At 44.6% G+C, this 13,030-nt stretch overlaps 2 pseudogenes; both read left to right on the top strand.

Annotated features, from left to right (window-relative positions):
• LOC101441984 (lysosomal acid lipase/cholesteryl ester hydrolase-like) overlaps nucleotides 1-1,277 on the top strand; it is a 39,192-nt pseudogene extending 37,915 nt beyond the window's left edge.
• Nucleotides 1,278-8,226: 6,949 nt separating this feature from the next.
• Nucleotides 8,227-10,599, top strand: LOC101441531 (cholesterol 25-hydroxylase-like; annotated as a pseudogene).
• Nucleotides 10,600-13,030: the final 2,431 nt, after the last annotated feature.

The following is a 13,030-nucleotide window of genomic DNA, read 5'->3' as shown; positions in this document are numbered from 1 at the left end:
AGTTAGACAGGAATGCGTTTGTGTTTCCTCATTCGATTCCAAAACAACACAAGCCCTGTGGTGGGTGTTGTGGGATGGGCCTTTCCTCCTTGCTCTGTCGTGGGCAGTAAATACGAATCTCCACTGTGACGTGTCATTTCATCATACTCCAGACACGGACTTAGCAGTCAGACCATCCTAGGGTTGTGACCTGCTGGCTCTGGGGCCTTGGCCTCATTACATTGTCTAGGCCTCCTTTTCCACACACAGGTAAAATTACCATTTTTGAGTGCTGAATGTGTGGTGCATTTCCCCTGCCTCCTGTACAATCGGTGTGATGATCTCAGATGTAGAGATGAGGAACCTGATGTTTAGAGAATTTTTACAGCCTGCCTTCCATCCCCGAGGGAGACCATGGGAGGCTATAACTCCAAAGCACCTTCACAAGCCCTTGGTTCCTCTACCTGCATCTGGTAAATGGGGAGAGCTGTGCGTCTCACAGGGGACCTGGCCCCTGTCATGGTGCCCCATGTGGCATATGGTAGCAACTCAATAACTAGCAGTCTTTATCCTTCACTGTGGGTTTGGGTTTTTTGATTGTTCTGGTAATGGTAATTGAAAAGGTAATCTGATAGTGATTTTTAAAAGTTACTCTTTTCTTCTTCCATCAAACTGACTACATGTTTAATGGAGACTGTGCTTTGTGATTTGAAAATTTTAAAAAATAATAAGTCTCTCTGTTTCTTTTTTTAAGTTGTAGAGTTACCCTACCACTTAAAATGTGAAAGACATGCTGGTGCCGACTGCAGTCTGGAATGGGGGACATGACGTGTTTGCAGACATCAATGATGTCAATGTCTTACTGACCCAGATCACCCGCTTGGTGTACCACAAGACTATTCCTGAAAGGGAGCATCTCAACTTTGTCTGGGGCTTGGATGCCCCTTGGAGGTTGTATAATGAAATTATTCATCTCATGAGGGAATATGAAAGCCAGAATTAAAAGATGTAGAGTTCTTTCCCAGGTCTTTTTGTTTTTATATTCAAGGTAATTGTGAGACTTTGAAGATGCCTAATTTTCTCCAATGAGGATTAGAAACTCACTAGCTATTTTTGGTTTTTGTTTAATTGAAATCATCAGCTGATTAAGGAATTAATGTTGCAACTATAGTGTTGTTCTTTAAGTCTTTGTGAAAAGATACTTATAATCATTCTGTTTATCCTTCCAATTTAAAATGTATTGTATTAGCTTTTTACTTCCATCCAAAGCAAATTAACATGTGTTTGACTTTTTAAACTGATGCTCATTAATAAATAACTTGAGAAAATCTCAGTGTAAAAGTGTCTAGCTTTCATCTCCTTCCTTTCCCATCTGAGGATTTATATTTATGCACCTAAGTGATACTTTTTTCATGCTTATTCAGTAGGTACAGAGTTAAATCCAGTGAAATCCCAGCTCTGCCAGTCACAAAGATCCCATGATGAATTTTATTTATCAAACTTACCCGCTATAGCTGTGAGTTAGTAAATGGTTAAATGGCACAGGCCAAGCAAAATAATTTGCTGAAATCTTTAAAAACTAATTGCACTGAATCCCATAGAGAGACTTTATCACTGATTATCAGCTGGTTTTCTTTTAACCAGCTGCTCTATCTCAGTAATGATGTCATGGTGTAGAAACCCTGTGGCTGCCCATGAGAAGAGCGTCCAAGTTTAATTTTACACAAAAGAAATGTGACCATGACTGTTTTCACACCAAGATTCAGGGACTTATTTTCTTTTTGTAGTTGTGTGTTCATATTTCTTGTCCTGATTTGCATCCCTATGCCAGGAAGCCAATATTCACATACTTTTCATGCAATGTTTCCTTACAGTACTCTCAGGTGGACAGATGTCTTTGTAATAGAGTTACCTGAGCTACCATATCAGAATTTAGTATTCATTATTATATGCAAGCAGAATACTACTATTTTGTAACATTTAAGAGTCTTATTTAAAGGTTTCAATAAAACTCAGTGAGCCTCAGGCCTGAAGAAATGTGTGTATGTGGTTTGTTTTTTTGGCTCTACTTAAATCTTCCTTCTCATCTTTTCCCAATCCTTACTCATTGTAAATCTTGCTGCTACTGCTCATGAACATCTGTTCCTCTCTTTTGGGGAGGAGACCACAGTCTCAAGAATAACGAGGGTTAGAGATGTTTGGAAACACAAGATTCATAAGTTATCCTGCGGGCACCACATTAGTGATGCTGTGGGTGGAGACTTGGCAGCCCTCAAACCCTGTGCAGGTAGCTTGAGGCCTGTAGTTAGGAGTATGGATTTGAGTAGTGTTTGTCCATCTTCTTCTCTGTAGAGATGAGGCAACTGTGGTAGTCAGCTAAAGAGGTGCTGATGCAAAATACCATTAATCTGTTGGCTTTTAGGAAGGGTATTTATTTGGCATAGACACTTACAGTTACCAGGCCCTAAAGAGTCTGACTCAAGGTACCATTAAGAGGTACTTTCTCCCCCAAAGTCTGTTGCCATCTGTAAATGTAACGTGGTGGACAATGTCTGCTAGAGTGGAGCCTTCCTCTTTTCTCTTAAGGCTCCATGGTCCCAGCTTCTTCCAATCTCCGCTGTAGGCTGGCAGAAGACCGATCACTCTCCCTGGGACTCATTTCTTTCCAGGCTCAGCTGTAGGCTATCAAGCTCATCTCTCTTCCCAGGGCCATGTCTACAGAGCACTCTCTCTTCCTGCGTATCTGCTTCTGTGTTCTTCTCCATGTATTTCCTTCCATGTGAGAGTCTGTTTTGACCCCACCAAGGGTGTGGGGACTCAACCCTACATGCCCTAATGATGTGATCAAATAGAAGCCCTAATCTTGATTTAATAAGGTAAAAGTGAAACCTCTGAATCTAATACAATCTAATATGGCCAGAGGAACAGAGAGTTTACAAACACCATCCAATATCTATTTTTGGAATTCATAAACAATACTAAACTGCCACAGCAACCAAAGTCAGGAGAGGTAGATCTCTTGAATGGGCCCCTGGAACATAGACTTGGCGCCCCAGTAAGATCTCTCCCCCTAGGGTGTGAGTTTGAGGAAAGAGGCTACACCTTACCTGTCTCTGCCTACCCAGAATCTAGCCCAGGGCCTGGAATATAGTGAGTCTCACTAGGTATATGTAGATAGACCAAATGAATGAAGAATGAGTGGACTTCTTCATGTAGCTAAGGAACATTAGGTGCTGAAGTAACAGCTGGGAAAGTGTAAGGAGTGACGGGGTATCAGCGATTTTTGTTAGACTCAGAGGAAGGAGTAAAAATGTACTAGAAGCAAAGGGTGTGCGTCTGCGGGAGGGTGCCCCCCTCTCCCACTGGCCATATGTCCCCAGTGAGCTCTTCTTTCTGCTTGAATGAAGACAAACTGGCTTGGCCAGGCACATGCAGGATTCTTAGGGCTGAGGAGGAAGAGACAGTGAGTGGGTACCTTTTGTGGTCAGTAAAGCTCTCACACACCAGACCATAAGCTGAAGAATGAGTAGGGACTGCTGTCCACTTAACTGTTTTGCTCTTTGCCACTTTTCCAAACTTTTCTCTGGGGATTCCTTCAGTGTGTGGACCAGTCTAAAGGTGGGGATGTTGCACATGGGTTCTTACTAGTAGGGCCATGTGGCACATTTGGCTTTTCTAGAGGCTGCTTACCCATGACACAGTTGCAGTTTGCCTGTAAGACCTGGGACAGGTTGGTAGGGATCTGACTCTGTTTTCAACTGGCTTTGATGTGTATTCCGTTGAACAAAACTCAGTGTTCCCCCACAGATCTTCAGAGCAAGGAAAGGACTAGTTATTCTGTCAACTTGGAGTTCTTCTCTAAGACATGGGGAAAAGAAGAGCCACCAAATGTCACATTTGAGAAGGAAAAGTCATTTTTTCTGTTGCCACAAGAGGGCAGGCTTGGCTCGGCTTGCACAATTTCCCCAGCACCTGTGACTTCATTTCTTAGGGAAGCTCTCCTCAGGGAAGGAACTTGGCTGCTTTGGGAGCCAGTTGGTAGTTTGAGACTGATAAGATCAGCTGGGTCAGTTGTTATGTCCGTCTAGGATGGTGACTAATTCTTGTCTAATGAGTAATGCCTGAAGAAATTCCCAAAGGATAGCTCTCTCCCAAATGTGACATATGAAAACAAAATTTTGCCTAGAAGGTGAACAAATGGTCAAAACCACAGGCATGGGTAGGTGGGTGGCAAATGAAGAAGGCATTAACCCAGACTTCAAAATAAAAAGGTCTAAAATTTAGGTTGTTGAAATGATCTCCAAATAAGATTATTTTGTGTCTGTGGAGATTAAAGGTGTTAATTTAATTCAATATAAACTTTTAAAATATACTGTATTTTTAACTCTTGGAAATTTATTTTTTAATATATGGAGAGATTTAGAAAAATGAAAGTAAATAACCCTGGTCTGTTGTGACTCCTGAAAGGAAGCATCAGGTAATAAAATTCTGATTTTTTTTAAAAAACTTGTCAGACATTCATTCAGAGTATGCATTGTAATGTGCTAAGATATAGATTCCATGTTCCATTCCAAATTAAGCAAGCAAAACTCTTTCTCTGCCAGATGGTTTTAGTAGTGCTAAAATAATGTTTGCACTTTTACAGTGTGCTTTCAGAGTTTTTCAAGCCTTTTCCTAAGGTGGTGAACTTTGCAACATTGTCTTTGAAGGTGAGATGTGTGTTTATCTCTGCTTGACAGGCAATGGTATGCCTTTTAATTGGGAATGATTTCTATATGCTATAATTGTTTTAAAGGGGGTGATAATGGTTGCAACAAGTTCAACAGAAGCCTAGCATAGATGGGTCAAAAATATGAAAGTGTTCAAACTGAATGTTCATAGTATCTGGGTCAATAGGGGCAATAAGGAGTCCCTTAGGGGAGCTAACACCCTGTGTTCTTCATCAGCATCCCCTACTGTTTTTCATAGGAATAAAGTTTGATAAAATTTATTTGGTAAAGTACCAGCTAAATGCAGTTTCCAACCCCAAATTTCTGTAGAGATACCATGGAACTGACCGTGTTCTATTCTCTCTTTGACTGTGAATCTTGCCTTTCCTGAGCTAAGTCTTCGTCTTCATATGGTAGACGGAAGCCCATTCACTTGAGCCACTTTCACTTCTGCCAGCATCTTTTAACATGATCTTTATCACAATTACAATTGAGTCTACAAATATCTATTAAAGAATCATGGGCAAGGCATAATGCTTGGTACAGTATCAGAAAGTCATAAGAGATAAACATCCAGTGGCCTAAACATCTAGTAAGTTATCAAATATATTTTGTGCAAATAAAAAATGTTTGCCAATTCAAAAAACTGACATCAATTGAGTCAATACTAAATAGAAATTGACTTTATTTTGGTTGCCCTACATATTTTACCTACTTTTTCAGCAACCTCCATGTTGTAGAGACGATGATTGACAGATTTTAACAAATCCATTTCTCTGCAATGATAGCATTTGTATATGGGACACAAACTTCTCTCCTGGTGGTCTGCTTGTGCAGGGAAGGCAGAGAAGCTGGTTTCAGTTCTTCAGTGCCCTGCATGGTAGGAGGTGGGAACCTGAACAAAGCAGGTTGAAGCCATGCCTTCTACGTCTTGCTGCACAGAGGGCTTTATGCAATTAGCCCCTGGAGATTATTCTAACAGGCTTAGTGATAGAGGATGGAAGCCCAAAGAAGGAAAAGAATGGTTTGGTTGGTGGTGGGGCTCACAGAAACAGTCCTGGCAGGAAATCTAATATCTAAGCCCATATTAAGGAAACCTGCCAGCCACCAACATAAAATATCTGTAAGATGGGAACTAGATTTGGCCCAATGGATACAGCATCTGTCTCCCACATGGGAGGTCCATGGTTCAAACCCAGGGCCTCCTGACCTGTGTAATGAGCTGGCCTGTGCTGTGCTGATGTGTACAAGGAGTGCCCTGCCACACAGGGGTGTCTTCCACGTAGGAGAGCCTCACGCACAAGGAGTGCGCCCTGTAAGGAGAGCCACCCGGCATGAAAAAAGTGCTGCCTCCCCAGGAGTGGCACTGCACACATGGAGACCTAAAGCAGCAAGATGATGCATCAGAAAGAGATACAGATTCCAGGTGCCGCTGACAAGAATACAAGCCGACACAGAAGAATACATAGCAAATGGACACAGAGAGCAGACAACCAGGGAGGGGAGTTGAGGGGGTGGGGAGAAGGGGAGAGAAATTAAAATAAATAAATAAATAAAATATATTTGGAATTAAAAAAAAAACACTCTAAGAAATGAAAAGCATCCAACCATGATAATTACAATCATAAAAAAAGGACAGCCTGTGCTGAAATGCAATTTGAGGGTTGACCTAATTTCCTTTGTGGGAAAATTAGAATAATTTATGAGTTGAATTCCTTTGTAATTCTGAAAAATGAGCTCCTATAGTCATTCTTCACTCCAAGACTGAGCCACACACAGCTCAAGGTCAGGTCCATCTTTACAAGAAAAAGAAATTCCTGGGTTACCACTTTTACAAGTGAAGTGGAAACAGTATCTTGGAGGACCCTAGAAAGGACAGGTTGTCTAACTGGAAGAAAAGAAAGAGTAGGGAGGCCAGAGGCCTGAATTGCACCTGTCTTTTTTATTACCATCTAGATAACAGCATTAGAAAAATCCTTCCTCATTCCTTTTTTGAATTGACTGTCAAGAAGTTCACAGCTACTTCTGAGCATTTTCTCATCAGGCACAAGCAGAATATGATAATATTCCTGGTTCCTGGGGTTGACAAAAAAAAAAAAAGGGGGGGGGCTACTGTAGGTCCAGAGACTACTGTCTCAGGACTGTGGGGAATTGGCATCTAAGGACTATCTGTGTACTCTACCAGTGGTGCCCGCATACCAACTGAGAAGTTCTGATTTATAACTTGGCCTATATGTCTGTGTGTGAATTTGTATATATTTATGTATCCTACATATTAAAAATTATGTTATGAATTATGCTATCATATGTTTCCAGGCCTATATATTGGCCTATATGTTCATTGTTTAATTATTCTTTCCTCATACAGTATGACTCTATATTTCTTTTTACATAATATTGATTTTAATTACAAACTTCCTCAGTTATTTTTTGAAAAACTGAGGAGTACAAATTTATATATGTATCTTATTTTGTGTGTTTACCAAGTGCCAGGCACTATAATTTCACTTTTGTAAACTCAGTGATAAGAATAACACGTACTTCTTGGCAGGGTGGGGAACCCAGCTCTCCAGAGGAGTAAATAAAATCGCTTCAGGTACAGCTCTTAGCTAGCGCCTGGCACCTAATAGGCAGACATTACCTGCTGGCTTTGCTATAATATTTTTTCCCATTTAATGCTCACGACAGCCTCATGAAATGGCTTCTACTACTACTCCCATTTAGAGGGATAAGAAAACCAGAGCTTGGAAGGAGTGAAGCGCTGGCCACACGCAGAGACAGAAGAGGCAAAGCTGAGACTGGGAGTGGTCGCTGGCTCCAAAGTTTTGTCCCAAGCCTCTATTCTCTAAGCGCCCTGTGCGTCCCCTGTCAGCCACGCGGTCAAACGCGGGGCTTGTTTATGCTGATCCCGGGGTCTCCAGTATCAACCTCCGTGTTCTCAGTGTCGCCCAGTTCGGGGGCGTAAAAGAGAGAGGATGAGGGCGGCCCCACAGCGGGTTCTCTGGGTCGAGGTTTTGAGGAAGGGGCTGGAGGGCACGGGGCAGGGTGGCGCCGCGAAGCCTGCCACGGGAAGGTCAGGGTAGCGCGACATCATCTGCTCCTTCACCAGCCTCCTGGGAAGCGTCAGGACCGCCCGCATCATTCTCTGGAGGAACAAAGTGGGCGGTTTGCTGATTTCATTGCTTACACCCCAGCCTGAAATGCAGTGGCTTTTTACCCAGACCAGCACCGACTCTGTGTGTTAAACCGAATTAAACATTTTTATTTTATTTATTACTACTTTTTTTACTTTAAAAGGAAGCTCTGCAGCCGGGGCCGCTTTCCAGGGTCTCTGTGCCCCGGGATTCCCGCAGCTGCTCGTGTGCGCCCGGGGGGCGCAACGGAGGGTCGACTCTCCGGCTCGGGCTGCGGGACCCACCCTTCGAGTCTGAGCGCCGGGGTTCTCGAGTTTGCGGCGACCAGGGCGGGAAAGGCCGTCTCGGAGACGCTGAGACCGGCCGGCCCCTGGTCCTGTCCCATTTCCTGCGCTGATTGCCCCATGGGCGGCCGGGGGACCCGGATCCTTCTGCGGAAGGCGAGTTTCGCCGCTGGTCTTCGCTTGGAGCTACAGTTAAGGCTGCGTAGAGCAGAAAAGATCCGAAATACAGAAGGTACGTCGCTTTTAAAAGTTTTTTGTTTTTTTTCCCCCAAAACGCAGTCATGTTTGCGTCTTTATGAAAACACACGTGCAGTTACACGCACTCGTTTAAGAAAAAGTACAAGTAATTCTTCATTGGTTGCCAAAGGGGCACTTTCTGGTGGTGGTGGAAATAGTCTCTCTTGCTTGGGGTGGTGATGACACAGGTGAATTGAGCGCTCAAAACTGAGGGCAAGGGAAGTGGTTTGGCTCAACTAATAGAGCTTCCACCTACCACATGGATAGTGCAGGGTTCAAACCCAGGGCTCCTGACCTGTGCGGAGCTGTCCCACGCTCAGTGCTGATGCACACAAGGAGTGCCCTGCCATGCAGGGGTGTCTCCTGCGTAAGGGAGCCCCACGCGCAAGGAGTGCACCCTGCAAGGTGAGCCGCCCAGCACGGAAAATGTCTGCCTGCCCAAGAATGGCGCTGAACACACGTAGAGCTGATGCAGCAAGATGACACAACAAAATGAGACACAGATTCCAGGTGCTGCTGAGATGCAAGGGGACACAGAACACACAGTGAACGGACACAGAGAGCAGAGAGTGGGGGACCGATTCAGGGAAAAAATCTTAAAAGAAACAACAACAAAACTGAGGGCAACTCTACACTGAAGAGGCTGTGTATTATATGGAATTGTATGTCAGTTGAAAAGGACAGAAAATGCAAATTGCCTGCATATGAAAGTTAGCGTGCATACGTAAAAGCCCATTCAGGCACCTTCAGGTGTACGTGTTTATAGCCAAGCTTCTTTGGGGAGTTACCTGCTCATCCCAGCTCTGCACAGCCAGGACAGGAAGTGAAAATGCAGCTGCCAGCACTCGGGGCCAGGCTGCATGTCCCAAGAAAAGCCAGGGGGTCCTGTGGGCAGGCACAGCCTGGCCGGGACCCACCATGAGCCACTGGAACAGCTCCGATGTCCATGTCGTCCGCGGCTTGCGCCAGCTGTTCCTGCAGCCCCTCTGGGAGCACTTGAGAAGCCAAGACACCTTCCTGCAGTTGCCCTTCTTCCTGGTCATATTTTTTAATGGGCATTTATTTTTTTATTTTTATTTTTTAAGATACATAGATCACAAAAAATGTGACAATAAAAATGTAAGAGGTTCCCACACCCCCACCCCACTCCTCCCACACAACAACCTCCTCCATCATTGTGGCACACTCATCGCACTCGGTGAACACATCCTGGAGCACTGCTGCACCACATAGATAATAGTTTACCTTGTAGTTCACACTCTCCCCCAATACATTCAGTGGGTTATGACAGGATATATAAAGTCCAGCATCAGACCCTGCAATGTCATTTAGGACAGCTGAAAGTCACAAAAATGCCCCCACATCGCATCTCTTCTTCCCTCTCCCTGCCATTAGCCTCTACTGTGGCCAATTTCTCCACCTCAAAGCTACAATTTCTTTAATTACTAGTCACAATAGTTTTATAGTAGAACGTCAGTAAGGTCACTCTAATTCATATTTTATTCCTCCATTCTGTGGACCCTGGGATGGTGATGTCCACTCCATCATCACCTACGTGGGCTTCTGTCTGCCATTCGTGCTGCTGGACGCCCTGTGCCCCTGGGTGCCCGCGCTGCGGCGCTACAAGGTCCACCCCGACTTCTCGCCGTGGGCACGGCAGCTGCTGCCTTGCCTGGGTCAGACGCTCTACCAGCACGCGGTGTTCGTGCTGCCCGCGACGCTGCTGCACTGGGCCCGCAGCCCCCCAGCCTGCCCGCCGACGCCCCCGCGGTGCTGGAGCTGACGCGCCACGTCCTGGTCTGCCTGCTGCTCTTAGACGCTGAGCTCTTCGTGTGGCACCTGCTGCGCCACTAGGTGCCCTGGCTGTACCGCACCTTCCACAAGGTGCACCACCAGAACGTGTCCTCTTTCGCGCTGGCCACGCAGGACATGAGCGTGTGGGAGCCGTTTTCCCTGGGCTTGTTCGACATGGTGAACGTGGTGCTGCTCGGGTGCCACCCGCTCACCGTCCTGGTGTTCCACGTGATCAACATCTGGCTGTCCGTGGAGGACCACTCGGGCTACGACTTCCCCTGGTCCACGCACAGACTGGTGCCTGTCGGGTGGTATGGGGGCGGAGCGCACCACGACCTGCATCCCTCCCGCTTTAACTGCAACTTCGCACCTTCCTTCACACACTGGGACAAAATGCTGGGGACGCTGCAGTCTGCTTACGCCAAGTAGCTGCGTGCCTGGCAGGGGTGGTGCCCTCTCAGACCCGGGATGCTGTGCATTTTTTCACTCTTGCATCAGGAGAAGAACACTAAGCTGTTTCTCTTTTTATGCATCAAAAAAGAACATGAATTTCTTAACTGATGGAAACTGTTGTAGATAAAATCTGATCTCTTTTTGCTACCTGGCAAGTAATTTATACCATGTTTGTATATCAATGCAGTTGTATTCTAGGTGTCGAATTCTAGCTCATTTCAATAGCTTTTATTCCTAGATAAGAGTTAGATAATCATCACCGGCATCTTTAAATCATCTCTAAAATGCTTTGTTTGTAGAACAAGGAATGTCCTAGGTTTGAAAGTGTCCTAGAATCAGACTGAGAGAATAGATTTTAACAGAGGATCTGGCCTCTGACTTTATAAACTGTGAAATATGTTCCTGCTGGACAGTGACCAAGATTATAGTAATTTTTTTCTATTTTTTCATAGAGTCATATATTTATATGAAATAAATGTTATTTGTGCTTCAGCAAAACATGAAGAAAACAAGCACTGGCTCTTGTTTCGCCAACATTTTCACTGATAAAAAGTAAAGAAGGAAGAGGGAGATGGTGTGGGGTGTCCTTCAGAGCCTAGAGCAACTGTCCATGGGGGTTGGCGTCTTGTGGGTGGTTGTAGGCCTGGGTTGTCTGTTTTGGTCTAAAGATTGCACAGAGGGAAAAACAGTAAGTATTTGTTTTTCCTATTGCTCTGAACACTTTTCAACTGATTTCTGCCTAAGGGGCAACTGGTAGACTTGATCTGGAATGTTTTAAGAAGAGACAAACACTGGGCAGACATCTGATTGTTTTGTCTGGTGGAAGGATCATGTTCCCGGGAGGTTAAGAGAATGAGAAAAGCACCTTGCTTTGCAAAACAGATAAGTCAAATGTGTGCATTAGAGTGGTAAGCCTCTTTTCATGAAGGCAGCATCCTTGGGTAATGCAAACGATCACTGAATTCAGTGGGTCTGCCATCAAGGATTTTTGTATTTTCAACTTTCATAATTAAGACATCATTCAAAATGCATATCTCTCTTTTAAAGAAAGGAGAGCAAATAATGTAGTGAAATTTGGCCCCAGATCTCTAATTCCTCTTCTGTTAAAGATGGTTCCAAGATGTTTTCATGGATTACTCTTGACTGTAAATATCTCTATTACAGAGCACACATGCGTCACACAGCAAACAGTACATCTGGCTGCTGCCTCATTGTTCTCATTTCAACATTTGAATGTAGCTTATTTTGTGGAAAGTTGGAAGTTAAGATAGAAAAGTGTAAATAAGGCTGGTTTGTAGCTCAGCTTATTCCTTATGATCCAAACTCTCTTGTTCCAAGGTGAAGAAGCCCATGTAAAATCCTGGTCTCCACAATCTGCCATTGAGTCTCCTTAGAAATATGTTTAGGCCCTACAGGTGGTTGTTGGAAGTCAGGCAGGCTGCCCAGCTGCTCCCCTTATTCCTCACACCCCCCTGGATGTGCTCCCCTGGCTTCTGTGCTTGAGGTCACCTCCTCATCTGTTAGCACAGGACCATGCTGGTAGCTAAAGATTTCATGCATTGATGGTGTGCGAGTGAAATCCACAAACACAGGAAGTGAGCTCTGAGGGGTCGGTGCTATATTGGGGGCAGTTTGTCAATATGAGCAGCCTGCCCCTGCAGGACCAAGAGGTGCGGAATATACGGAAAGTGCAGCTATTAGTCATTTAGAGCAGCTCCAGGAACCTTGGAACTGCCCTTATAAGCTTCGATAATGAGGGTTTTCACAGCTTACCTTCAGAGACTTTTTCAAAAATGTGTCATGCTGCCTCACTGTAAAAGAGAGTTTGGGATTTGGGGTAGATTGTCCACATGGACAGTATTTGTTTCTCAAAATCACTTCTTATCAGTCTGTCATGCTTTGGGAGGGTGGGAGTGAGAGAGAGAAGAGGATGAACAGTTCTTCACATATTTGAAACCTAACAATAACAATCAGAACAACAAAATAATAATAATGAGTAAGTTAAGTGAGATTTTCCATATTATAAAATATTGGGTGTTGGAGCCAGTTCCTGAATTTAGTTCTCATGGTGTCCTTTACACTTCTATAATGATCATCACAGTAGTGAGAAAGATGCATGCCCTGCAACACTTGTTCCCTCCTAAGCCACTGAACCTCAAACACAGCAACCCCGTGGCCCAACTGCTCTGATGTGGCTGTCCCTGGATTCACAGCCTCTGCCTGTGCAGTGGAGAAAGCCAGGGAACCAAGGCCTGGGCCAGTCTAGGCAGGAGCTGGCCAAGCAGGGAGGCAGGTCTAAGACACTTTTTTCCTGCATCCCTCACTGCAGACTGATGAAGAGAAGAGGTGTTCACAAGTTAGATCACCTAGGTGGGAATCTTAGCTGTAGTAATTTAGTAGCTGCGTGACTTTGGGCAAGTTACTTAACCTTTGTGCCCCA

This window comes from Dasypus novemcinctus, chromosome 6 (genome assembly GCF_030445035.2).
Source record: "Dasypus novemcinctus isolate mDasNov1 chromosome 6, mDasNov1.1.hap2, whole genome shotgun sequence".
NCBI classification, from domain to species: Eukaryota; Metazoa; Chordata; class Mammalia; order Cingulata; family Dasypodidae; genus Dasypus; species Dasypus novemcinctus.
This window is presented reverse-complemented; position numbering and strand designations above follow the sequence as displayed.